The sequence below is a fragment of the Haemaphysalis longicornis genome, unplaced genomic scaffold, assembly GCF_048455015.1.
Source record: "Haemaphysalis longicornis isolate Haplotype H1 unplaced genomic scaffold, Haemaphysalis longicornis Haplotype H1 scaffold_12, whole genome shotgun sequence".
In the NCBI taxonomy this organism is placed as follows: Eukaryota; Metazoa; Arthropoda; class Arachnida; order Ixodida; family Ixodidae; genus Haemaphysalis; species Haemaphysalis longicornis.
The window spans coordinates 8,129,780-8,156,870 of record NW_027526225.1 but is presented as its reverse complement, the minus strand read 5'-3'; the positions used below and the strand labels follow the sequence as shown (position 1 = coordinate 8,156,870).

Below are 27,091 nucleotides of genomic sequence, written 5' to 3'. Positions count from 1 at the left end.
AAAAGGTGGCCCTGGCGTCGCTTGATAGTTTGGACAGGAAGGTAGCCTACATCGTTGCTGACTTCGATGCTGGTTCCGCGAAGCAGTCTTCGTTCGAATTCTGTCCGCGAATACGGCAACGAAGCTGTCTAAAGGGTGAATTAGAACGCAACCCTAGTCGTCGTGAAGGGTTATGGCCTTATTGGAAGACCACAGCTGATGCCTTGGCACGCCTATCGGATTCTTAAGCGTCTTCTTGGGTTTGATTTCTTCACTATGCAGTGATACGTCTACGAGGGAACCGCTCCGACCGAAATTGCAGAAACTCGCTTCGCTTGGAAGCTCGAAATTCCCTCCTTTAGTTCATGCTAAGTCAGCTGTGCTTTATTATAAGAAAGTGGGAGGGTATTGCCGGCCGGCGACCATCAGTACATATTTGCGTAAGCATAAGCCCACAATGTAGACACGTTAGTTTGGGGTAAGTAGAATGCGCTTCCCTGTTATTTTTGGACTATTAGTCCCGGACATCTTGATTGAGCGGGTATACTTAGCCGCTGCGAAAGTTGTAGCAGACGGTCTGTTACGAAAACACGAACAAAAACGCTGCGAATGCGAGGTGCTCGTTTCATGGGTATGCGGATAAAACCTTTCTGGGCTTTTTCAAAGAATTTCTTATTTGAAATGCTTGCAGAATAAGAGTATTTATTAAATTTAATAACTACCAGCTTTGTGTGCAGAATAGCAGCCATAACATTTCTGGCAGAACCTCAGTGAAGAAAAAAAAACAGTAAAAAACACGCTTTATTTCTTGATTTTGTTAGCTTTAAAACGGGGTGTTTTATTTTATGATTATATAATTACACGCTCTTATTTGCGTTTTTGTGGCACTGTATTTGAATTTGCAGCCACTAAAACGTTGCGATCCAAGCCACTGATGAAACTAAGGCGGGCGCAGGGTACAATGGCGGCCCATGACGGCCTTGATGCGAACCACATAGACGCTAGCGCCAGATTCCTCTCTAGTGTACATAGTAAGAAAATATATACCCACAGCCAACTTTGACAAGGCCATTTGCAAACAGTGCCGAAGAAGCAGCAAACCCCGGATCTTCGAATACACGTTTGCAGCTGAAATGCCGCGAAGCGCGTTATCTTTGATTCGCGTTCGGAACGACGATAGTCGCGCGCAGCCGCAGAGCAAGGAGGACAAGCTGAGACAACCACAGTTGACCTACAGAAAACGCATAAACAACAAAATGGTGGTGCCTTGGACCGTCGCAATGTAAACAAATGTCACGTGATGCGAACTCGCCAATTATCACGGCGGTGGCATGGAACAATAGGTGGAAAAAGTGCCGATACTCTGCAACCTTATCTAGTGACACTAGGGCTATAGGGCTGCATCTTATGTATTGCGCTGGGTGTTGGGACGACAAAAAGAAAAGTAGATGGGATGAGGAGCAACTGGGCCCTCGTCCACTTAGACAACTTTGAATTGCGCATTTGAATCGCGAAACGTCAAATCCGGAATGTGAATTTGAATGTGAATAAGGAGTTGCGAAATACGAATAGCGAAATGTGAATAGCGTAATGCGAATGGCCATTTCGAATTGCGAAAATGTAATTAGCTGAGAAGGAAAGTTTCGCCTTTTTCTTCCCAAACTTCTTATTCCCACTGTAACTTACACGGAAATTCAGACTTTGTCTAAGTGGATGGGACGAGGCGTATTTCCTCCCGTCCATTTGTTATTCTTTTTTCGTCGCAACGCCCAGCGCAATCCAAGAAGAGTCATCGACTTCAACTGGTTAATTGAATAACCACAAAACGAAAGTCGAATGGTTGCTACGCCTCAGAAGCCAACACTGTGCCCTCAGATATATTCCATTCGCGCTCTATAAGATGCACCAAGCATCGTAAGATGATTTACGTCCTTTTTGTCTATAACCAACACCCTTACACCCCATCAAAAAAGAAATCCTAACAGCCTTTGAAAGGTGTAACTAGCGAGAAAAAAAAACCTTTAACAGGGTGGTGTATTCCTGCGTTTTAGTCAGGGTGTACTGTGAAAGGGTGTTATTAACGACAAAACACCCTCTGTTTTTCTTGATAGGGCGTAAGGGTGTTAGTTTACACCCTTAAGGGTGTACGTCACTTTACAATAGACGTGCGTGTCTTGGAAATATGCATTCAGAGCACCACCATAATTAGCTGTATATGCAAAGGCGAACAAAATGAGGCTGAGACTTTGAGACTTTTAGCATGGCACTCAGATTCGCTGGGGATGCGTTTAGTGACGCTACTGTTGCTAGGAGGTAAAAAAAAAAATAGAGTCACAGTCATGAACTACGACGGGTCAGGCTGAAGAGGAAAGCACACTCTTCAATTTTACATAAACGAGTCGCCACGGTGGCTGAGTCGTTATGGCGTAGTACTGCTGAACACTAGGCCATGTTTTGTTTCTCGTTTTTAATTTGCAGCTGTAACCGTCGTCTTAACCGAAACATAAGTTTCGCTTACAAGACGCCCCATGCGTCCAGATTTTCGCGTACGTTTAAGATCAACAGTTTGTCGCAGAAATTCCCTACGGATGGCCTCTGAATTCACAAGCTACTAAAGGACTAAAGCTATGAGCTATAGGCGGAAGCTATTTCCCAGGTGTAATTTCAGTTAGTTACGCCCCGACTCGGAGTTTACAGAAATGCCCCGTTCGTTTTGCTGTAACTGGTCGCAGCTGCCGGCTTGCGCGAATCAGGTACGTTTTGAACGGGTGCCAAGCCACTAGGGCTCTTTTTCAAATCATCGAGTCGATCCCCTAGGCGATCAAGAAAGGCGGACGGAGCAAGTGGCCCTTCTCTAGAGTCGCCGCGACGTGAGGGGTGCTTCCTGAAAGTCATCTATATGCACCGCTCAACAAGGGGGGGTGCTTTAGTCAGGCTACGGAGCTGTCTCCGCCTTATGTCGTTGATTGCCGCCGACATTCCTAGCGTTCTCGGAATGCATTGAGCAACGCGGAAGCACTCTCCGAGTGCGCCGAGGAACCGTTACACGAAGTACGTTCTGTTTGAAAATGCGTCGCGTGCACGTTCTATCCGCATGAATGTGAGAGGAGCCTTTGGAAGGGCGGAGGTACGCGCAACTCGCTGAAACGGTCCTTTTATGATAAACGGGGTAGACGCACGCACGTAGCACGTAATACTATCAGCGTTGCACTCGCATCTTGAGCAGTAGCGGCACCACAGGTGGAACGGACAGTCCACTGCCTCGCTAGTGTAATCTAGTACCGACTCCGAGTGGGCTAACCAGGAAGTTACAGCGGCCTTTTACAGCCGAAGGCGAAGATTTGGAAAAGAAATGTTGAGAGAACTTAGCGGCGAATGTCCTTCAGGTGGATAATTGGTAACTGTCGGCGTGTTCACAATGGATTCCCATTAGAAGGCAACGATGCCCTCTGTGATGTGCCACAAAAGGTGAAAGAAGTGGACGAAGGAGGGGAATGGAGGGTGACAGGCAGACAGACGGAGCGACGAACAGACCGAGGGACAGACAGACAGACAGACAGACAGACAGACAGACAGACAGACAGACAGACAGACAGACAGACCGACAGACAGACCGACAGACAGACAGACAGACAAAGGTCCTCCCTGCACTACCCATGCTTAAGCGAAGTGCCCTCCTGTCGCCCAACCAACAGAAAGTTGCACACCAAGGCGACACACTTCCACTAACACGTTTAAACTCAAAGCGTAAAAAGTGTCCCTTTAAGGTACAACGAGACAACGTAGAGTAAGTGGTACCCCGCCTTGAGCCGCAAGGCTTCGCATCCGGTCGTAGGCCGAGACCGAGGTCGTCGTCGTCGTCGCGGGGCCCTTCTCGAAGCGCGCGTCGCAACAAACGACCCTGTGGAGGCCGCCCCGCAGCGTCGGCGGGAACGCGCCGCCGCCCATTACAACAACGCAGCGCGCCGAAACTTTCACCGCCCTTTCGCCACGCATAGCTTCACGCCGGCGCCAGAAGAGCAGCGCTCGGCACGCGGGGGTGAAGTCGCATAACATCACCCCCGAGATGAAGACAGGCTGCAGAAGTCTCTCTTCCGCAGTAGTTAACTCCCGTAGATATCGACTGAAGAAGCTTATCTGCAAACCAAGCCTGACAGCCAAGCCTATAGGTCGGTTGAAATGGCGCGTGACCCCTTAGCGCTTTCTTGTACGAGGCACCTCGGACCGCTTTCTATTGTAAATAGGGATAGCGAATCCTCGGCCGGAATTTGAAGCGCGTGCCGTCAATTCAAGGCGCGGAGGGGTGCATGCAAGGTTGCGAGTCTCAAGTTCGTCCCGAGTCGTACAACCATACACAGCTTCTTCGACCTAGTAATAAACATTTTATCATTGGGCACCGATTTAAGATTTTGTTCACTCATTCATTTGATTATTCGATTGAAGTTTACGATAAAATCGGTACCATTGTTATCGGACTGCTCGTATCACTTGAATGCGAACGAGCAGTTAACACATCGATTACTACGTCCTAAGTGCTGGCCCACATTGCGTCACTCCTGCGCGTATTACGTCACTGTAGCGTGAAATCTGAGAGTTTTAAAGCGAAATCTTTCTCGGTGGGACCGAAAGCGTTCTGTGAAAAGCTAATACATTTTTCCGTGGACCGGTGGGTCGACCGAAAAGCCCTGATAATATCTCTGGACACGCGGCGCCTGCCTTAAACCAGGCTTCTTCCATTGTTTGAAAACGGTCACTTGGAAATCGAGAAATAGGAGCACGGTTATAGATCACACAACACACACATCAATAGAATGAGTACAATAGAACGCCTTTATCTCATAAACCACGTATCGGTACACATTTAGGTCGTAGGTAAATGCGCTTACTTAGTGCGCGAAAAATCGTCACATGGGCTCATTCTTCATTTGTGATTTAGGTCTTTGAGTGTTTGACGCACTTTTAGCTTTCGCGCTTCCCTCAACGTTCTTTGGGAAGGGGTGGTAATTTTTTCATATCTTGCGTTTTTAAGTTTGAGAACGGTGAGTTACCAAAGGCTAGGATTTTTTTTTTGTTTTTTTTTTAGCAAAGTTCTATCTTTGTCTTCATCAAGGTTGAAGGTTTCAAGGTTCATTCAATAAATGTTTGGTTTACAAAATGCGTTATTGATGTTAGTACAGAAGGAGGTCCCGAAGTAAAAACTGTCAGGGGGACCTCCTGGCTCAAAATTCACACAAGACAAAGTTAATATAATGGCAGAACGGAATGCACACGAAGTAATAAAAACCATTAGCATGTCCCTTTTAAAGAGTGAAAAGGTCTGTATAGCGGCGCGAAAAAGCAACGAGTCTGTTTCGTGGAATTGGCGAGGAGGACATTGGAAGACGAAGAAAAAAATTCCAGGTACGTCGAAGATGCAAATCGTTAACTGGGGCTTACGAAATTCCTCTCATGCCGGTCAGTTGGAGAAAGGAAAGGTATTTTGAAAGACGCAAGCCAGCGGAACACAGACACGAAGAGAGACGACGAGACATGAGCGACGATTGCAAGATTGCAACGCTTACGTCTGGCGGGGAAGGGGGTGGCTTCAATGAATTGCTACAGGAAAATTCACGACATCTCGCCAGACACGACAAAGTAGTGCCTCTGTGGGGGTGGTAGTAGCTACTTTCACATTCACCACATTCCGTTCCCCGAAGTTTGCCGCGACAGTTTTGCTGCTTTCTAGTCCTTTGGGCACTACTGCTTGCTACGTCCCGTCGCTTCTTAATCTTTTGTTGCTGTTCGTACAACTTACCCGCCTTGGCATGATATCAAGTGTTGGAAAGAAGCCCGTCTGCTCGGGGAAACGCATGACGCCAATTAAAAACACACCGACCCCGAGTGTTTATAAAAGCGAAAAAAAGACGACGTTACGAGAGCCGAAACGTCTATAAAAACCTATAAAGGTCTATAAACGGCTATAAAACGTCCATAAAACGTTTGTAAAAAGACATTTCGGCTCCCGTACGGGAGCCAAAACGTCTTTTTTTTTACTTTTTTAAACAGTAGTGCTCGGTGTCTGTTTTTTAATTGGTGTCCCGCAAGGAATTGTTGAAGAGCTGGCGCTCTTTTTGTTCCCGCTTTCTTGCATTGGTAGATTCTACGTATTGCATAGGTAACCCGAGAGGTGCATGAAGTACGATGCACAGTCATTGACAAATGAAACGCCAACACGAAAATTTGAACCAGAACGCACAAATAGCGCAATTTCTTTCCGTGCAAGTAAAATTATCGCGTGGCTTCACTACGCTAGCACGAATTGAAAATGTGTCTTTCTAAATTTACCACAAGCGAACCATTACTTTATATCCACTATCCATATTCTTTGACGTTGCGTGTTGTGGTTCATATTTTCGTGTCCTCATTTAATTTTTCCGTGACTGTACGTGCTAGTCAGTCTGAACAGTTCGATGGCCCAAATACTTAGCCATGCGGCTGAAGGAAAAAACTTTCGCAGGGTAGCTGCAGATGTCTTTCGCCATCATACTGGCACAAGAGTTGTTGTGGAAAGGATCATTTATTGAGCCGAAACTGGATTCGACGCAGTAACCAGTATCTGCTGAGATCTTCGTTAAATATCAAACTTCGTTAAGGAGAAGGCAGTAAGCCAATGGGCTGCTCCGGGGGAATACGCCTTTCTTCGTTCATTCGGGAACTCCTCGAAATCGAGAGAGCAGTAAGCCTAAAGCGAAAGACACATGTCCGTCCGAGCAATCCGGTTTCCGACGCGGCGCGTCAAAAAAAAAAAAAAAAAAAAAAAGGCAGCATCTCCACTCTGTGGATGATGTCGAGGGTGAGGAGTACGGGGACTCGAAATGATATCCAAGTTGTGCCTTGAGTGACATCCGATTTACGCCCCGACCGTCATTCGATTTGAGCCGTGAGTTACACCTTGATTATTCCCTGAATGAAACTGCAACTCACGGCTCAATTCGAATTTCGCTTGGTGGTGGTGTGCGCACGGATGGACGCGGACGGACATTGGGTGTTCCTAAGGTACTCCGCACCGTTACAGACGAGGGAGTAAGCCGCTTGACTCTGGGGTTCTAACTCACGGTCGTAGCTCAATATAATAAAGAAAAAAAAACGGTCGCAGCCCAACGGGTAAGACGACTGACACAAACTCCGTCTGGTCTACCAGACACAGGCTCGAATCCTGCCGGTGCCTGTGTGATTTTTTGCGATTATAAATGGTATGCGCACGGACGCGAACGGACATTGCGTGTATTTGTCAATTGTTATGTTATGTTTGTTATGTGCGTTTCTTTGTTACTTCGGGAACCTTGTTAAACCGAGAAAGGTGTAAACCCATGGGCTACAGCGGGGGGAGAGGAAAAGACCCAAGTTTGTTCATAAACGCAAATAATTAGTAAAACCGGTTTGCGAAATAGAGGTTGAACTGTATAATAAGGGGCTGACACAAAGGAAGTAACTGAAACGTTAGAGCATTAAAATAAAATGTAGTCGATAAAAAGTAATGTATTACTTGTACCGCGTTACATCCCACTGTGAGAAAAAAATCGAGAAATATTCTTACGAGTAATTTTGTAATCGTTTGCTGAAAAAAGTAACTGAGTTCCGGGGGTTGCTCCTCCTTGAAGGAAATAACTGAAGCGTTACAAAATTACAGCATAATGTAATCGATAATACGTGCGTCTCAAAACAAAATCGAGAACTGTTGTAACGGGCAATTATGTAATGTAAATCTGAGAAAAGAAAGTAACTGAGCTCCAGGTATCGCTACTCCTTGAAGGAAGTAACTGTGCGCTACAAAATTACAACAGAACGTAATCGATTGCGAGTAATCCATTACTTGTAACGCGTCGCGTACAAGTCTGAAGGCGGGTAGTCATCCGGTGGGTGCAGCCGTATGCATACACATCCGTTATTCCGAGCCTTCCGAAAGGCTTCGCGTGTCGTTTCGACATGCATGTGCGGCACGTGCCAAACAACTCGGAGTGGGCAGCGGCGCACCGCCGGAGGCGTGAATTTCTTGTTTTGTTTCCATCGTTCTCGACAACGCGTGTTCAGGTCTCGTGTGAAGGATCGAGTGGCGCGCACGCGTTAACCCCATCATTGCCCGAAGGAAAATAAAACGCTCCTTCGAACGTCGTTACAACACGAGGTCATTATGTTCGAGGACGACGTATTTGAGTTTTCTGGGAATTGCGACGAACACGTATAAACAACACCTCCCTTACACACGGCGCAGTTCTTTTTTATCTCGAGCCAATACGAAAGTGATATTTGACTCTGCTTTCTGGAGCCTGATATGCTGATTTTTTTTTTTTTTTTTGTCTCTGCGTGATTATTCATTTGCTGCGTCGACAGCCGCTTACGACCCCTCGGATGAAATCGAACGAATGAATGAATGAATGAATGAATGAATGAATGAATGAATGAATGAATGAATGAATGAATGAATGAATGAATGAATGAATGAATGAATGAATGAATGAAAGGGGCAGATTAAAGAAACGGACTGATGGCTGGATGTGGTTGTATTACGTTATATTGAAAGGAAACGCCAAGGAAGCTTATCGCCGCCTTCTCCACAACAAAGTATCTCATCAAAGCAGCAATGACAATGCAAAAACATACTAACCAATGGTGAACTCGATCGTGGGGTCACAATGAAGCAACAAGACTGACGTTGCGAGGGAGAAGTTTCGTAATACGGTTGGTTTAATATTTGCGGCGTTGATATTGTTACGAGGATAAAAGAAGAGGGAACACAATGTATTCACACTATTTACAGTAGAGAGCAACGCCGGCCGGAATCCGACATGATCCTCGTAACAATATCCTCACAACAATACCCTCGTAACAACACCGTCGTAAACATGATCGTAACAATATTTACGCTGCCGTCTCAAGATTTGTGTTCCCGCGTGAGGTGCGCTTTAAAATCTTCCTCATGCGCACATATACAATTATGTGGGCGCGGACATAGTCACTTCCATGCGACCAAGGGTACGAAGCTCCAAATTTCACCCAGTAAACTCCTCCGCCCTGATCCCCCCCTTGGAAAGTTGCGTCACACCACAACGGGTATGAAAAGAAACCCTGGAAGACCTTACCCAACCCGTCGAAGTAATTCGACGGACGTCGGAATAGAGGAACAGAGAAAATTTAGTTAGTTTTCTCTTTCTCTTTTCTTCTAACGTGTTTACATTTTTTTCCCAAAAGAGTGTACGGAATAAGCCACGTAAATGTGCACAGAAGCGTATATACGTTTTAAATTTCATACACATTCTGCGCCACGTCGGCCTTCCTTAGTACAGCACTAGGTAAGTCTGCGAATTGTCTTAAAGGGTCACCAAGACAAAACGCACGTTCGGTTCATTAAAAAGACCGTTTTGACTCGGTAAAAACGAAACTGGTTTTATCGCTAAATTCAAACAAATATTCTAGTCATTAAGGAACGCAGCAGAGTGAAAGGTCGGGCTAGTTGAAGATGGTTCATGACTGAACTCAACACACTCTGCGTTTGAGTGTGTCCCTTTTTTGTTTGCGTGTGTGCGCGCGCAGTTCAGTCATGAAGGAACGCAGGTTAAAGGGACCCCGCAACACTTCTTCCAACTTTTTTTTTTGAATCTTAAATGCTTGCAGAACGTAGTCACCCAACACACCCAGTACTTAGATTATAGGGGCGCAAAGCACCTCAGTCAAGAATCACTGCCCTATGCCCATTCAACTTGTAAACTCGCTCAAAAGATTTTTCTCTCCTTCCAGGCCTTGACGTTCTTCGACGGCTCGAATTACGTCACTAAGGGCATGTTGCGGCTGTTGGCCGGTTTTCCTTCAGTTACAGCAATGAACCCTTTTCGATGGCAACTTTAGAAATAAAGCCACAAAAACAAAGCAGAAACGAAAGGCGTATCTGGTGCGACAAGCAAATCACGCAGTGCCGCTTCGTGCTGGCGATAACTATAGCTTTCGCAGTGTTTCCAGACGCGGAAGAAAGAGGGAAAGCGTGCTTATCGAAGGTGTTGCAGGGTCCCTTTAAGCAGCCACGACTCCCCAGCCACGTTCCTGCGACGGCTCTATGACGTCACAGAATTTCGCTCGTGCGATTGGCGACCAAAGCCACCGCCGAAAAATATGACTGCGCGATTTCAGTGCAGCCTCTACTTCCGTTCGACCGTATCATATATACCAGGCAACGTGAAGTCAACATACAGATAACTCTGCTCTTAGTGTTCCTTCTATGACGTAACTGCTGACGTCATCATGTAGCGCCAATTTTAAAAACTTCACATTTCTTGTGCTTTTTTTTTTCTCGGCTCAAAAGCGTCTTTCGTGGCTGGAAAGCAGCTGCGTGAATTGCCAAAAGCTAGCTCATTCAAACTGAAATAGGTTTGTATTTATGGCCCCTTCCGATAGAATATCTCATGTACGCGGAGTGTGTTTTCTTGCGTTTTTTTTTGTGCAGTTTTTTTGTGCAGTTTTTTCTTGTGCAGTTTTTTTTTGTGCAGTGAGGGAACAAGCGAAAGCTTTCTTAGTGGGAGCGGTGTGGTCCTGTCAAAAAATTAATGCGTTTCCCCATAGACTGGTTAGTCGACCGAAAAGCTCTGAAAAGGTCTCTGGACAAACGGCACGTGGGTGAAACCGGGCTTCCATTTTTGTCAAAACGGTCACTTGAAATTGCGAAAAAGGAACGCTTCAGATAAGACAACGCACGCATCGACCACGAAGGAGGAGTACAATACGCCTATATCTCATAAACCACGTATCGGTATACACGCCCATCGTTCGTAGATGCGTTTAGTACTTATTGCGAGAAAAATTGTCGCATGGGTTCATTCTTCGTTTGCGATTTGGGTCTTTGATGGGTTGACGATCGATTGGACGGGCCTTCAGCGGAGGTTGGACGCTTGCTTTACCGCTTCTCTCGACTTTCTTTAGCAAGAGATTTTGCGGCTCCTGTCGTCGTCGTATCGTCGTCTCATGTAGTCACGGTACTGAAAGACCGGGAAACTCGTTTACGCCTCGCGCTGGAACGTAACGCGTACTAAAAAAAAGCACCGGGACGCTCGTTTACCCCTCTCGCTAGAGAGCTTGGTGCTTCAAAGTCACGAGACTTTTACAGCAAAGCCGTATCCCTCTACCCCCCCCCCCCAACGGTTTCATCTCCGTGGATAAAAACGGCAAGGCGCCAAGAATACACTTGCACACTGCATGCTTCGCCCTTCCCCAGGTTTCACGTTAGTGGAGATGCCCCGCGCTATTTTTTTCTCTGGAGCGGATCGAATTTTTAAAATAACTACAACGGTGCAAAGACCGTCACAATAACAGCGCACTTTCTGCCCACCTAAAACACATTCCGAGCTCCCGTCACGTCACCCCACCAGAGCATTCAGTTATACTCTAGCAGGGGAACGCCCATACCTCAGGTTCCCGTTATTCGGATATTGGGGATGCACATTCAAGCAAACGGTCTCAACTCAGAAACCATCCGCCGCCTCGATGTTCATGCCACCCAGGTCGGGCGCATGCTCACTCGGGTAGCTAATCGGCGGCAGGGAATTTCCGAACACACTCTATTTCGCCTCGTGCAAGCCTTCATACTCTCCAAGATAACTTATGCCACCCCCTATCTCCTGCTGACTCGACTTGAAACAGAAAAGCTCAATATAATTCTACGCCGTACCTACAAGCAGGTGCTAGGAATTCCCGGAACGGCCCCTACCCACCGCCTTCTGGAGCTTGGCATCCATAATACAGCTGATGAGCTCATCGAGGCTCAGCGCACTTCTCACATGCACCGCCTCGCACTCACGCCTACGGGCAGAAAAATCCTACAACGGCTAGGCCGCACGGTCCCATTTGAACACCCTTCTGCGCAACCCGTGCCTGCCTTTTTACAAGCGGTGATAGAAGCGCCCCCTCTTCCCAAGAACATGCAAGCGGGCTCGCAGGATGGTCGGCGCCGGGCACGAACGAGGTACCTCACCCGCCTCCTCAAGACCCATTCACATGTGTGGTATACGGACGCCTCCCCATATAAAGGACGCCCCGCCCTTTGCGCTGCCACATCTAACTTTCCCAATAACCAGGAAGTCGCATGCACCTTGCCCCATGGCGACATCACAGATGCAGAAGAGGCAGCCATCGCCCTTGCGGTTGCACAAATCGCTCGCAGTGGCTCTCCTGGAATCATCGTAACTGACTGTCAGACCGCCCTGCGAAACATTACGAACGGCAAGTGCAGTCCCCCAGCTGCTCGCATACTACGCACCATCCCCGAGACCCCGCACTTACCTCCCATACGTCTCCTTTGGACCCCCGCCCACTCGGGCCTGGAGGGGAATGAGGTGGCTCATGAGCTGGCCTGCGAGCTCACCAACCAGGCGTCAGATCATCCGGCCACTACTCTGCTCTCAGCACCCCTCCTTAGCTTTCAAGATGTCCTAGCTTACTACAAGGACGCTAGACGCATTTACCCACACCCGCACGCCTCACTCACTCGATACGAAGCGACCACACTACGTCAAATCCAGACGAACACCCTTCCTTCCCCAGCACTGTACAGCAGAATACACCCTAGCTTATACAGCCCGTTCTGTCCATCCTGCGGTGTCTGGGCCAACATGCAACACATGTTATGGCAGTGCCCCACTATGCAGACCGACAATTTTATTCACAACGAATCAGACTGGGAGGCCGCGCTGCTCAGCCCCAATAAGGACATCCAGAAGGCGCTTGTGGCTCTAGCGATCCGTGCGGGACCTCCAGTGCTTCAGCGAGATCCGCCACAGCAACCACCTCCATGAACGGCCCGGCCACAGGGGGCCACCGTCGGGTCCAAGCTGGGCTCAACCGCTGACCCTCTGAACACTATCGGGCCACTAAATAAAGTTTTCTCTCTCTCTCTCTCTCAGGAACCGAAGTAGCGTCCACCAACTTTACAGGAGTTAACCAAGTGCGCAGTGCCTAGAGTTTTCTCTCCCACGAAAGTTTCCGCGGCGTCTTAACGGGTCCGCATCCCGCGCGGTCATCGACGCCGCAGCCCAAGAAAAGGAAGGCGTGAGAGCGACGCCGCCGGCGCCCGCAGCGTTCGTTCGTTCGCCATTCAGATCGACCTCGTTCGCACGACTCTCGGAAGACGCGTCGGTCTGCGAGCGAAAACTGCGGCGGAAAGTCGCCTTAAGCACACACGCAGAAAAACAAAGAAACAGATGCTCGGGCTCTTCACACCTATGCTTTCTGTTAACGTTCCCCCGACCCCGCTGGAGACGCTGGAATGCGACAAACACCGTGGCGTCGGTGTAGTGTAGTGGTTAAGTCACCTGCATGCCGGTCATCGTGATGCAAAGAAACAGCAATCAGCCGACCAGCAGCACAAGAAATGTCAGAAGCTTCATAGTAAGGCCAGCTTTTAGGGGTGAGGCCCAATAGGGTTGATTGATTGATTGTAGGGTTTAACGCGCCGACGCAACGCAGGCGATGAGGCGCGCCGTAGTGGAGGGCTCCGGATTAATTTTGACCACCTGGGGATCTTTAACGTGCGCCGAAATCTCGTACACACGGGCATTTTTGCTTTTCGCCTCCATCAGAAAAGCGACCGCCGCGGCCGGGAATCGAACCCGCGACCTCGTGCTCAGCAGCGCAACGTCTTCGCCACTGAGCCACCGCGGCGGGTGAGGCCCAATAGGGGCTGCGGCTGTTGGCGTCTCCTGTCGTCCGTCGTAATCGTCATCTCATGTAGTCACGGTACTAAAACACCGGGAAACTCGCTACCGCCTCGCGCTAGAACGTAACGCGTACTGAAAAAGCACCGAACACTCGTTTACGCCTCGCGCTAGAACGCTTCGTGCTTCAAAGACAAGATACTTTTAGAGCGAAGCTGTACGCCTCTACACCCCCAACGGTTTCATTTCCGTGGGCAAAAACACGAAGGCGCCAAGAATATGCTTCGCCCCTCCTCAGGTTTCACGCTAGTGGAGATGGTCCAGGAGTTTTTTTTTTTTTTTTGCTTTGTTGCGAGAGCCTTAGATCCTAATGCCTCAATGAAAGCGTGAGGTACAGTCATTGCCAAAATTTTCTAGGCCACGCCTCAGGTTTGTGAGCCACAAAGAATAGCTTCACCTTCAACAGTGAGCAGAATATTTCAGGACAGTAAGAAAGACGGGCGTTTTCTCCCGTTTCCTGGCATAAACCGTTTCAGCCTCGCTGGATATGTAAGCTCGTACTCAGAATTTTGTAGCTGCTGTCACTTGCCGTAAGTTCGTCGTTGCAGGGGAAAAAGTAGCAAAAAAATGCCGAGCGCTCGTGGCCGCGTGCCTCGCGGTGACCGCCGAGTCCCCGGCACGCGCAGTAACTTTAGAAAAAAAAAATTCCATTGCTGTCCTCAAGTGCTACCGCGCACCTAAAAAAAAAAATTAAAAAACTCCACCGCTAATGCTAAAGTTGAAAAGACACCCTGATTTGGGGAGGTTACTGCGGCCCCCGAATTCTCCAGAAGCCATTATGGACAATTGGACACATGGCTACGAGTGTGCCACTCCTTCCCGAGACGACTTGCAGGTTCCGATACCGCTGCCGCGAGTCGATGACGAAGGGCTTTCGGAAGTCTACAATGCTGACAATCACTTCGAATCCACCACTCGTTGCGAAGACGACGACCTTTTGGATGCATATGACGACGATTACTAGCACCGTGACTATGCAAAGAAGCAATGATGCTGAAACTTAACTATGCGTCCGGCAATGTTCACCTACAACAGCTTCGTCATTCAGGTCTTGCGCATGAGTGCAAGCTTCCATGGTGGTGGTGAAAAACGTTCTTTACTGAGCTCAATGGGTAGGGAAAGGGGTGTGGTCAGCCTCCTTCGTCCAGGAGGCCGCGGGCCTGCGCTGCATCCGTGGCTCGTTGCACCAGCGCGAGTTGACGCTCCGGCGCCGAGCTGGTCAGCGCAGACTCCCACTGCTCAGGGGATGGGGATGGGATGGGGTGAGGGTGGTGGGGACAGGAGTATACTAGGTGGTAAGTTGAGAGTGGGATGTCACACTGTGGGCAATTGTAGGGGAACAGAGATGGGGAGATGTGGGACAGGATGGTGTGGTTGTAGTATGTCTCGGTTTGCAGTCGCCGGTAGATATACGCTTGATGGTTGGAAAGAGTGTGATGAGGAGGTGGGTATATCCTTCTTGTGTGTGTGTAATGAGAGAGAATGGAGCTGTATGTGAGGTCGAGTGGGGTCAGTGCCTGTGGGACAGGTGGGGCTTGTCCGGTTCTTCCTGGCCTTGCTGTTGGGAGTGCCCGGTTGAGGAGGTCGCGGGTTACGGCGTGGGCCGCCTCATTCCCTGCAAGGCCGGTGTGGCCTGGTGTCCAGATGATAGAGACAGACCACAAGCTTCCATGAATTTTTTTTTTTTTGTAGCGTAAGCTACACTGGCTGAGGTTGAGCAGTTTCGCGTGTGCCGAAAAGGGGCTGTTCTGCGCAAGCGCGAGGGACGTTGGATTGGATTGGCTTGACCTGGATTGGATTCAAGTGGATTGTGTTGCGTCATAGCCGGGGCAGACGCACTGGCGGCGGCGCGTGCCCAGGTGTGCGCCTCCATTGCGCAGTAGCCAAGTCTGACGCTGCACCGGAGCCGCTTGATAGCCGTTTCGCGTGGCCCGTGAAGAGCCGTGCTGAACATGCGCGAGGAGCAGTGACTGGACAGGACTGGACTGGATTGGATTGGACTGGATTGCTCAACCTTAGCTCACGCTACGTATATCCTGGCATAGCAGAGCTAAGTCACTACTAATTTTTTTTTGTGTGTGTGGCCTATGCCCTTTTGGCATGGTGTAGAAAATTTTGACAGAGACTTCACAGAAGACAGTTGCGAGCTACACAGAATCGTGCAGATCATCGGAGCGCGAACCAAGGAGACCCACTAGGACAGTGAAACCGCAATGCCGGAGGAAGGTCATAGGCGGGATCTGAGAAAGGGGCTGATGCAGCGCACATCGGGAAAGGGAAATAGCTTCTGCCGCAAGTGCAATACCAGCCCCCCTGAGAAGGTGAAGATGCCGATAGCTCTAGCTAGCGGAACATGCTTGGGAAAGTGCTGTTCAGGGCGATGGTCAAGTGAGGGCGGGAGCGGCCGCAAAGTTCAACAGCAGATCAACTGAACTTACTGAAGCTGTAACTAAGTTAAGAACGGCAATACCTCGTGTAAAGAATCACTCCGCCGAAGCTACGGACCCGGATGTGAGCGTGCGCTCGCGTTTTGAAAGGAGATGACGATTAACGCGCGACATCGTCCGTTCTTTCTCACGTAGTTTGTTTGTCGTCACTGCAGTAATTTACCAGCACATCAAGTTTGAACAACGAGGGAAACGACTCGAATAACGTTCAAAATACTCGCAGTTAGGCATGCGTTACGCCGCGAGGGGGAGCAGCCGGCTGAGGTGGTGAGGCCCAGTGGCAACTTCCGTGATTTCCCCGTTTTGACACGCCATTACCCGGTTACAAAGGGGGATACCATTGTAAATGAATCAATCAGTCAATCAATCAATCAATCGTTGTCGTTCTGAGTCTAGGCGCCCGCCTTCACATTTTTAGAAAGTTCTAAGCATTGCCCGTAAATTCTTCTCTTGACATTTCTTTCTCAATAGTTTCTGCAGTTGCTACGTGCCGGATGAACTTATTCACGCGTACGTATCGGCAAACGCCTGCGGAAAACATCTTCAGGAACCGAAAGTTTCCCAACGGACACCGGCCAACCAGAAGGCCGGTGCGTCATTGACGACCGTGCGAGTTCGTGAACCGAAATAAATGAACAATTGGTTAAGTGAACACACGTAAGAACATGTAGATGATTGGAAGCTTCAGAATGAATAACGAGGAATTTAAGAATTAAAGAAAAAGAAAACGCATACACCGATGCGCTAGCAATGCACATGGGTACAGCAGAGAAGTCAACTTTATAGGGACCTGGAATACACTCGGGGCCTTCATAACTTGATAAAAAACTGCCCACATTGACCTGAGTAAAATGTCTTCCCAGCAATTTATTTGTCTATTGCAGTCAAGTCGATGCTAACGGTATAGATGGTGCAGCAGAGCGGTTGATAACGATGCTCACGCATTAGCTGATTTTCTCAGAATTCCTATACCACCCCTGTCGTTTATACGTGATACTTAGAGGTTCTTGACGAAATGATGCGGTTGACAACGTTGATGAAAATCGCAGTGGTCGCACGAGAAAATGACGATTCCGTCACAAATACATCGCGGCGTACACTTGACATCAACAACGGAAATACTTATCAAGTACATCTGATCAGTATTCCTTCACGAGCGAGAAGCACTTTACTCAGTGCCATCGACATAAAAGAACGGGTGCAAAGGGTATCAGTACACTTATCACTGTCAAGGCGTACATGCACTTCGCATTAATTCGTTATCACGAGCTCCGCTACAACGATAGAGCTGAAGAAAGGCAGAGTTCTGACCTTGCAACTAGAGCCCAGGTTGAACTTTGCGCCTATAAAAAGTTTAAACTTCTAATGAGCTCTCAACTAGGCTCATATTTTCGGTTATTGGGTTACTGGGCGCTTTTGTTTCGAAGAACGGCGCTTGGAAACTCGCCGAAGGCCTAATCGATTTTCCACAAAGTTTCGCTAAGTGAATGGAAAACAAAAATCTTCACGTCGATGAATGTCCGCCCATTTTTTCCAAGCGGTGCGACATCAGCTTCCCCGCGTAGCGAAAGCGATCAATCACGACCAAACGGCACACTTTATACGAAACACGCCGCCCCGAAGGACGGTTTTGTTTTCAGAGTTTCGAACGGTTGCTCGCGTTCAATACCGAATGACCAGAAAAAGCTCGACTTCTTCGACCCGGCATTGTTACCGTGGCGCAGGCTTCGAGCGCGGAACACAGCCCGTTGCCTTGCCAACAAAGGTCGCCTGAAGTCTTCTTAATGGACCCCTTTTAAAAGTAAAAAAAAAAAAATCAAAAGAGAGCCGAAAGAAAGAAGGAGTTCAATGGCAGTCGGCTTTCATGACCGCCGAGCCAGATACGGACTTTTTTTTTTCTTTTTCGTTCATACGTGAATCACGATTAGCCCAGTGGTGAATCGTTCGCATATTCTTTTTTCCCCGTCTGCAGGCCGAGCTTGTACCTTGGAACAAGCGAGCGAAGGCAGTTGGACGATCTGATTTATGGCCAGCCTTAGCACTTACGACGTGCTCGCATCTTAATTTGTCTTCTTTTGTTGGCGCATTTCCCTTTCTTTTCATCGTAGAAGAAAGTAGTGTTGCCGTTGCAGGCTAACTGCGCAATTACGCGCCTTCAAACGACCTCGCACGCATTAACAAATCACACACACACACAAAAAAAAAAGCTGACAGACGATAAAGCATTCGCGCGAAAGGTAGCCGACGCTGCTTAAAACACGCCCAGCTGTAGCCTTTAAACATTTATTTTTTGAACGGCGCGGCGCTAGCAGATAGCGCCGCGCAGACAAGACCGGAATGCAGACGACTTTTGTGACAAACAGAAGTGACGTCACGACGGCATGCGGCGACTTTCACTTACGGCTAGCCGTTCGACGATGTCCACCAAAACTAGAAATGTTTTTTTCTTCTACGGTACGGGCGAACGTTTCTTTATTTAAAGACGGGTTCGGACACTAAGTTTGTTTGTTTGCAGACAATTAACACAGCCGGGTATCACGAGTGGCTATTCAGCACTCGTTATCGCCTCGCTACTGCAAAATGCTGAACTAGTGGGTGAAAAAAGCGAATTCAAACTTACCGCTTTGGACTACTCGAAGAAGAGACGTAGCTTTCACAGCAGCCTTAAAAAAGCTACGCCGAAAGACGCGCACAAGACGACGGGTAAGAAGACCAGGCGAGTATCGCACGTTCTGGTCCCCGCGCACTAGCAGACGACGCAACAACCTGTTTCCATCATGGCGCAGATTCGCGCGGCTGGAAACACACAAAAAAAACTCGCGTCGTTCGTCGAGTCACTGGACAGCGGTCGCGAACTTTTCGACGACGACGAGAGGATACAGGCCAGGCGACGCAGCTGTCGAGCGGTTATTTCGGAATCGTAGCAGACGACATGTATGCGCGCACGCACGAGGAACACACGCAGACGATAACGTGCAGCACTGACGCTCCGCTGTGCGCGTCTGCTACGCGTCTGCGACTAGCGATCTGTTGCTGGCTCCCTCCCTCGCTCCGCGGGCTCCCCCGCTCCCCGCGTTCAGAACTGGGTGAAGGCGCTCCGAGGCCGTGCAAGAGAGAGAGAGAGAGAGAGAGAGAGAGAGAGAGAGAGAGAGAGAGAGAGAGAGAGAGAGAGAGAGAGAGAGAGAGAGAGAGAGAGAGAGAGAGAGAGAGGAGAGAGAGAGAGAGAGAGAGAGAGAGAGAGAGAGAGAGAGAGAGAGAGAGAGAGAGAGAGAGTGAGCATGCGGGAACGCTCTCGCTTCTGCTCCTCCCCCGATTCTTGTTTTTCGCCTTTTATGTTTGTTACGCGGCCCCCATTACTGTTTTTTTTTTTTTCTGCCTTCCTTCTCGTCGTTGCGTTTTCTCTCACGCGATGATTGCCTTTCCCCGCCTTCGACACTCGCGGCAGGTATTTTCGTTATTTAATTTTTGTTCGGTGTCGGCGACTCTTGTTCGTAACTTTTTTTTTTTTTTTCGGTCGTCTGCTACGCTGCGTCGGCCCTTTTTTTCCCTGACTCCACGGGTCGGAACAGTTTCTTCCCGGCCCCGGTGTAGCCGTTACGGCGAGCACGCAACCTCGAGGCGCACCGGGTTGTCTGCGGGCGGTTCCTTTTGTTTTCGGCTGCGTGCGAGCGACTCGCTTCACGAAACGTGCTCCGTTCGCACAGGTTACTATATCGGGGGCGACTTTGCGTATAAAAATAAAAGAACGGCCCCTTCGTGGAAGCTATTGGAGTCAGATTCGCCGCAATCTGTTGTCAGGTCGTCAAGGCTCCGGCCCCACACGTAATGACCTCTTCCCCGAATAGCCGAGATTATGTATCGTCTGTCTACTCGCGGTGGCCGGTTAAACAAGTGCGCAGCGTCTCGTATTACCAAAATTAAAGAAAAGGCTCCGTAATTGGTCTAGGCCGATGTGCCATGTTCTCTGCTGTTTACCGCTCGATAAGTTTCGCGGAAATTTTAGGGCTTGAATCGGTTTAAGTGCACGGTACGATCTGCGCATGCTCCATCGAATATATATCGAGAAAACCTCCAGTAGTAGTTGCTTATCAGTGTGCAATCTCACGGAACAAATTCAGGCTTACGCAGTTCTAGTTGGCCTGTAAGGGCAGTCAGCAAAAAAGAAAAAAAAATGAAATCAGTTGCAAGAAACACCGCTAAAAAGAGAAAAACAAACTGAGGGAGTTACACAGCTACAAATATGAGATAAATTGGAATTTCAATTGCGTGACAGTAGCTGCAAATTTCACATGGAGAGGTGATTCAGACGAAAGGTAACTTAGCTGGCTGGCACTGAAACGAGCCACCAGTTTGAAACTGCGGAGTCTGGTTTGTGCTCCCAATCGATGTGCTCCTCATCTGGAAGCAGTTTTAGGGTATTTTTCTACAGTAAAGCCTGAAATGACCATCGAGGGAAAAATTCGGCTACTAAACTCTTTCTTTCTTTCTTTCGAGATTTTGAGGGAGAGAGGGAAAAGGGCCCGAAACTGTCTGACGATGCCTGTCGACACCTCATCAGGCCCGGATCATGTTGCTCTCATTTAGCACGTGCCTATCAAGGCCAAAGCGGAGCCGCCTTAGAAGAAAACGAAAAGAAAAGCACAGCACCACAAATGCTTCCTCCCAAAATCTGGTGGTGGCGCCGCGCCTGCGCAGTAGGGACGGGGTGGAAAAACGCGGTATTTCTGGCCTAACCAACCGGCGCAGCAGTCACCAGCTGGCCGGGGAGATCTGCGCTGCGCACTGCGGCGCTTACAGCCGGCGCTGCGGCCGCCTTTTTCCTGCGTTGTTCATTTCTTTGTTTGCAACTCACGCGTTGCGATTATGGGCAGTGAAATATCACTTTATTTTCGCATCAATTTTTTTCAAAGTGAATTTTTTGGGGGCTGGCTTTTTCTGCATCTATGTGCTGCGAAGACAGAAAACGCCTTGCGGTAAAACCAACTTCATCGCTAATACTGAGCGGGAAACGACTGATTATTCCCAACAAAAACGTATGGTGATTGACCGCTAAGACAATATCGTTACTCCGAGTTTCATTTACTCGTAATAATTAGTTAGCTCATAGTGAAGCTGCCAGCGTTACTCTTTTCCCGTGTGCAGTCAGTACATGGGTATCTGAGTGTAGTATGGTTACAGGAAACAGCTACATTATACAAACTTCCACGAAAACAACTGCGACAATTGGCCACTAATATGACTCTGTGATGGGGCCGTGTCTCATTTACTTGTTATGGTTTCTTAGTACCCAATCAATGGGGCCTACACATTTGTTCGACCTCCCCCGTCACCTCGCTGTCGTGCGCTTCACAGCTTCGCTGGTCATCCCCCGGCACGAAGTAGAATGGCTCATGTTTTTTGTAGCGTAAGGTACACTGGCCGAGGTTAAGCAGTTCTGCGTGGACCCTGAAGGGCCGTGCTGCGCAAGCGCGAGCAGCATTGAATTCGATTGGATTGGATTTGGATTGCATTGGAAATACAATCCTATTTGAGTGCGGGTGTGTAGAGAATTGGGTCTGCACATTCGCCGGTCTGCGCATTCCAGAGTGCAGACGTGCCGGCGCCGGCGCGTGCCCAACTGCGCACCTCCGTTGCGCAGTAGCCAAGTCTGACTCTGCGCCGGAGCCGCTTGATAGCCGTTTCGCGTGGCTCCTGGGGAGCTGTGCTGCGCATGCGCGAGGAGCAGTGACTGGACTGGACTGGACTGGATTGGATCGGATTGAACTGGATTGGATTGGATTTGATTGGACTGGATTAGATTGGAGTGTATGAATGTTTCCTTCATCGTTGTTGATCGAGGTGCTCATCGTCAACAGAATAGCCGAAGGATGAGGGAAGATAAAATACTCTTGCTGTAACCTCCAGATTACCGGTACATGCATGGTGACGAGCACGAGCGAGTCAAATACACCTGCGTGTATCGCTTCCGTGCCAGGAAAAAAAAGAAAAGTCATGAGCATTTGCAGGTGAATTACCGATAAAAGAAATGGAGACAATTGTATCAACGACACTTCGGTGCATCTGGACTATTGTGAAATGCAGCTTCCGGATCTCTTCGTTGTTTTTTCTTCGTTCTTTACTTCCCGCGAACTCTGCTATCTTAATCGCTTGACGCATTAATAGCAGCTGTGGCTTTGCATGAGTATTTCGCCGAGGGAAGTTTTGTTTAACGTTCTTTCGTCCAGGCTGGTATACGAACACCAGCAGTGCGTAGTCGTACCATCCGACTGAAAAGATAGGGAGAGTCAGACACGTATCTCCATGAAACCACGAAATTGCTGGTTCCAATTCTCGGACTGCAGCGCTTCTTTTAACCACACCTTAACTCTGCACCGACTGCGTGCGTCTACCCGTCAAACAACTTCATGTGCCCGCGCCTCATGCGTGGAGTAGCTATACTCCACCCCCAACGTTAGCGTGGAACGGAGTCACTTCAAGCGGAATTATGGCTGCATCTTGAGACGAGAAATGATGGCCATGATGATGACGAAGCATACGCACAAAAAGAAAAAGTTTGTTGGAAGCAGGCATACATCACACTCCGCCATAAAATATCAGCATTTCGTATTCCTCCTTCCTAGCGTCACTAAATAAAGGCTTTTAGAGTATTGGCAATTTTTTATCTCATTGTTATGTTCCGCTAGGATTTTCATTGGTCGGTCGGCACCACGTGATATTTGTTTACATATGGGCACAGCCATTTTGTTGGTGGGCGATTCTCTCTCTCTCTCTCTCTCTCTCTCTCTCTCTCTCTCTCTCTCTCTCTCTCTCTCTCTCTCTCTCTCTCTCTCTCTCTCTCTCTCTCTCTCTCTCTCTCTCTACTGCGCGGACGCTAGAGCGGCCGGTCGCACTGTGCCCGTCACAACCGGCGGCGGTTTCGTTGGGAAATATGGTAACACTGCAACCCAGAAACAAAATGGTCGCCAGACGCTTTCGGGTGCACGAAGTGGCGGTACTCTTAAGCGTAGCTTATTTGACGCTAGTCCTTACCATTCCATCCTCTTTTTATGCCTACTCGGTTCTGCACTCGTTCCGTACTCCGTTTTGCAAGGGGCACGAGCGGTGATGGGATGCGTGGAGGAGCCCTGCGACGGATGCGTCGGGCGGAGAAGTGGGCGAGCCGCGGTTCGACTGGACGTTTCCCTAGCAACTGGTCGCCACCGCAGCCAATGCCGCCGCCGGCTCGGCTGACACCACCCCTCTCCGCACACGCTCTGTCGTTCTTTGCTCTTCTGTCGCTCTCTGTGCGCGGATAGACGGCGAAGTTTCTTGCCAAAATGGCCCACCTACGGTCGACTGTCGTTGCTATTGTTGTTGTTGATGGTGGTGATGATTGTGATGATGATGACTTCTAACATATTAACGAGCTATAGCACGGGGATTATCATCATCACCTTACGTCGCAGCTCCAGTAGAAGCAGCAGTCTTCCGATGCCCGCACATCTCCAATGGTTTCCAGCAGCTGCGAGTGCTGTACTGGAAACACAAGGAAGCCACCTACCCGACGCGGTGGACAATAAAGGAAAAAAAAAAAAAAAAACCCGCCGCGGTGGCTCAGTGGCTAAGGCGTAGCGCTGCTGAGCACGAGGTCGCGGGTTCGACTCCCGGCCGTGGCGGCCGCTTTTCTGATGAAGGCGAAAAGCAAAAACGCCCGTGTGGACGAGATTTCGGCGCACGTTAAAGATCCCCGGGTGGTCAAAATTAATCCGGAGCCATCCACTACGGTGTGCCTCATCGCCTGCTTTGAGGCGCGCCAACACTACAGCCAATTAATCAATCAAATAGGCTACCTCTGGACTGGTTATCGCGAATTAGGCGCTACTACATGTTTGTGGCAGGTGATTTCGTAAATAATGTTTCGTAAATAATAATGGCATGCGCCGGAGCACTGGCGCCGGTGGCGCGGCGTCTGTGGAAGCGAAAGGAGCTGTTGCAGGAGCGTAGCGTGCGCCACTGTTGTTTTTCTGCTTCGTTGTTTGGTATCTCTAGTAAATTTGATTTGGTTTGGATTTGCGACCCATTGCAATCACTGTGAGCGATTTATTCTGCGAGGAGCGATGAAAAACTAGGGGATCATAGTTCGAATTAACCGTTTTGGATAACGACGCGTTCAAATTATCGGGAGTTTTCCTCCATTGAAATACACAGGGCTGTGCCGGGACCAGGGCTACAGTTCGAATTAATCGGAAGTTCGAATTAACCGAGTTCGAATTAACGAGCTTTTACTGTATCTTCTTATTTAGTGGCTGTTTAAAGATGCTGTTTTAAGATACTGTTGCACTGCTGGGCAGTGAAAGTAGCATGCGCGTTGATGATCCGTTTGTCTGATTTCATTTTCGGCGTTCCGCAGGAATCAACTGTATCCGCCCAACATACACACTTCCTTTAATAGTGCTATGGGCACTACTTCCTGTCTAAAGCCCGGCCGACCATATCGAGACGTTGTTGAAGTCTAGGCTAAAATGGCCGCATTAATTATTTTTACTTCGAAACAAGAACGTCTGCCTCCGAGCGGAATCTAGGCACATTATAAATATTCCCAGGTGGCCTGAATAATACTGTAGCCCGCTGCTAGTGCGCGGCTCATTGTTCAGATGAGGCTTCGGTGAGTAAAAACCACAACTGGAGCTTCGATTCGGCAAACTTAGCACGAGGACGCGGGTTCGATTCCCGGCCGCGGCGGCCGCTTTTCTGATGGAGGCGAAAAGCAAAAACGCCCGTGTGTACGAGTTTTCGGCGCACGTTAAAGATTCCCAGGTGGTCAAAATTAATTCGGAGCCCTCCCATAAGGCGCACCTCATCGCCTGCGTTGCGTCGGCGCATTACACCCTACAATCAATCAATCAATCAATCAATCAATCAATCAATCAATCAATCAATCAATCAATCAATCAATCAATCAATCAATCAATCAATCAATCAATCAATCAATCAATCAATCAATCAATCAATCAAACAATCAATCAATCAATCAATCAATCAATCAATCAATCAATCAATTATACGGCACACTTCGGTACACCAGAGGCGTGTCGGCCAGTAAAACGCAACTAGGGTGTTTGCATTATCGGTAACTCCCCTGCCCTCTTTTATCGTGAAAAAGGGGTGCAGAGAAAGATACGCAAGGATGAGCGCTCGGAAGGAAGGAAGACAGAAAGAGGAAGAGAAAAAAAAAGAAAAGAAGGAAGAAATAAATAGAGGAAGAAAGAGGGCGAGAAAACACAAGAAAACATATCAAGAAAGAAAAGAAGTGGAGAAATGCTAGCACTCAAACAAGAAAGAAAGAAGTAAAGATAGACGCACTAACCCTTGCAGGGCCGTACCCACAAATTTTTTTCGCGGGGGTGGGGGGGGGGGGGGTATGAATTTTGGGAAGGGGGTAGTTTTGCTGAAAGCAACAGTAAGTATTGTTTACGTGCTGCCTCCTCCCCCCCCCCCCCCCCCCTGGGTACGGCCCTGAACCCTTGTGTACCTCTTTATCAGTTTGCTTAGAGAAAAGTTTCACGATGAATCAGTTCCAACTGGCTCGCAGAGACTGGCTCGTAGTGATAAACATTCTCGCTCTTTCCCCCCTAGACCTTCCTACATTCTTTAACAGCCCTGATCGTCCAACAATGCAAGCGCTTCGCTTGTTCCGGAAGGCTATTGATAGAACCAGATTACGGTAGCTCTTCGCACGCTGATTTGACTGAACGAAACGATAAAGGATAGCCCGAACTGTCAAAGTGCAGTGGAGAAGCAAACACGAGTGGGGTGCGCATCGTTCTCCTGAAAGCGGGATGATGGTCTAACGCTAGACGCTAGAACAACGCTAGGAGTACGCTAGAACACTGTACGAAACGGAGTCAGAGTGAAGGGAATCAGGAATGGTCACCACGGCCCCTCCCTTGTTCCATCTGGCAACTAAGAGAAGTCCCAACTCCTCCAAATATCTCCTCTTTTTACTGTGAAAAGCTTATGTCAATGCGCGCAGCCGCCACTAACGGGTCCGGACAATCTAAATCTGTAACTTCATACCACCCACACAATTCACCGAACCTGACCGAGCCTTGCCTATACCTTTGTCGCCCCGCTGTGAATTCAATTCCGTTCACCCATCTATTCCAGTCTCTAGGTGATGTGTCTCTCCCTCTTCGAAAGGAGTCACGAATAATGCGAGAACTGTTCTCGTTGACAACCGTATGAGTTCATTGCAAGAGCACAATTAAGAGGAAACAAGGAAATGGCGGAATAAAACAGACCACTCTCAAAACCAGGTCGCCTGGTAAGGGGTCCGCGCGGTCCGCGCTGCTATTGTATAGAAACTCTCGTGCCCAGCGGCCTCTTCATTCCATTTCAATCCCCCAAAGCGCGCGCATGGCTACTACCGAACGCACAGCAACAGCGCGACTAAGTTCTTCGCAAAACGCTTGGCTTGGCGCACGTGAGAGGCGCGGCCGGATTAGTTTTCTTTCTTTCTTTCTTTCTTTCTTTCTTTCTTTCTTTCTTTCTTTCTTTCTTTCTTTCTTTCTTTGGTTACGCTGTGTGCGTAGCGGTGTTCGCGTGACGATGCGCTCTACAGCAGACGACTACCGGGAGGCGGCGTAGAAAGAAGAGGCTTGGCTTGGCTGCAGGCTGCGGCGAGCGAGGCGGGCCGGTGCTCCAGAAATTCCGCGGAGCAGAAAAGGATGCAGACGACGCGGTTCGCCCCAGTGCGCGCTTCTTTTCCAGTTGGCTTGTCCTTGTACTCGTGGGCGAATTACCCGCGCTTTACGTGGTGGTCAGCCCTGGCCGGAACCTGAGAAAGCAGGTCGGACTGAAGCATCACGTGACCTCTCGGTCCGGACAGCTGGAGAGTACGGCCAACCCTTCAGCCACCTCACTGGTCGTTGTCAAAAGACGGCTTGCTACGGA

At 49.0% G+C, this 27,091-nt stretch overlaps 1 protein-coding gene across 3 annotated transcripts in view; it reads right to left on the bottom strand.

The window, feature by feature from the left end:
- The window catches only part of LOC144162378 (receptor-type tyrosine-protein phosphatase mu-like), a 193,380-nt gene that overhangs the window by 83,945 nt on the left and 82,344 nt on the right, over positions 1-27,091 (bottom strand). The window contains exon 1 of one of the 3 annotated variants that reach the window (XM_077692879.1): positions 18,780-19,223. The exons of 1 other annotated variant lie outside the window; for it this stretch is intronic. The gene's annotated coding sequence lies outside the window, so the exon portion shown is untranslated. Of the gene's footprint in view, positions 1-18,779; positions 19,224-27,091 lie in introns of those variants that run through there. One more of the 3 variants, XM_077692881.1, reaches the window with a different exon arrangement.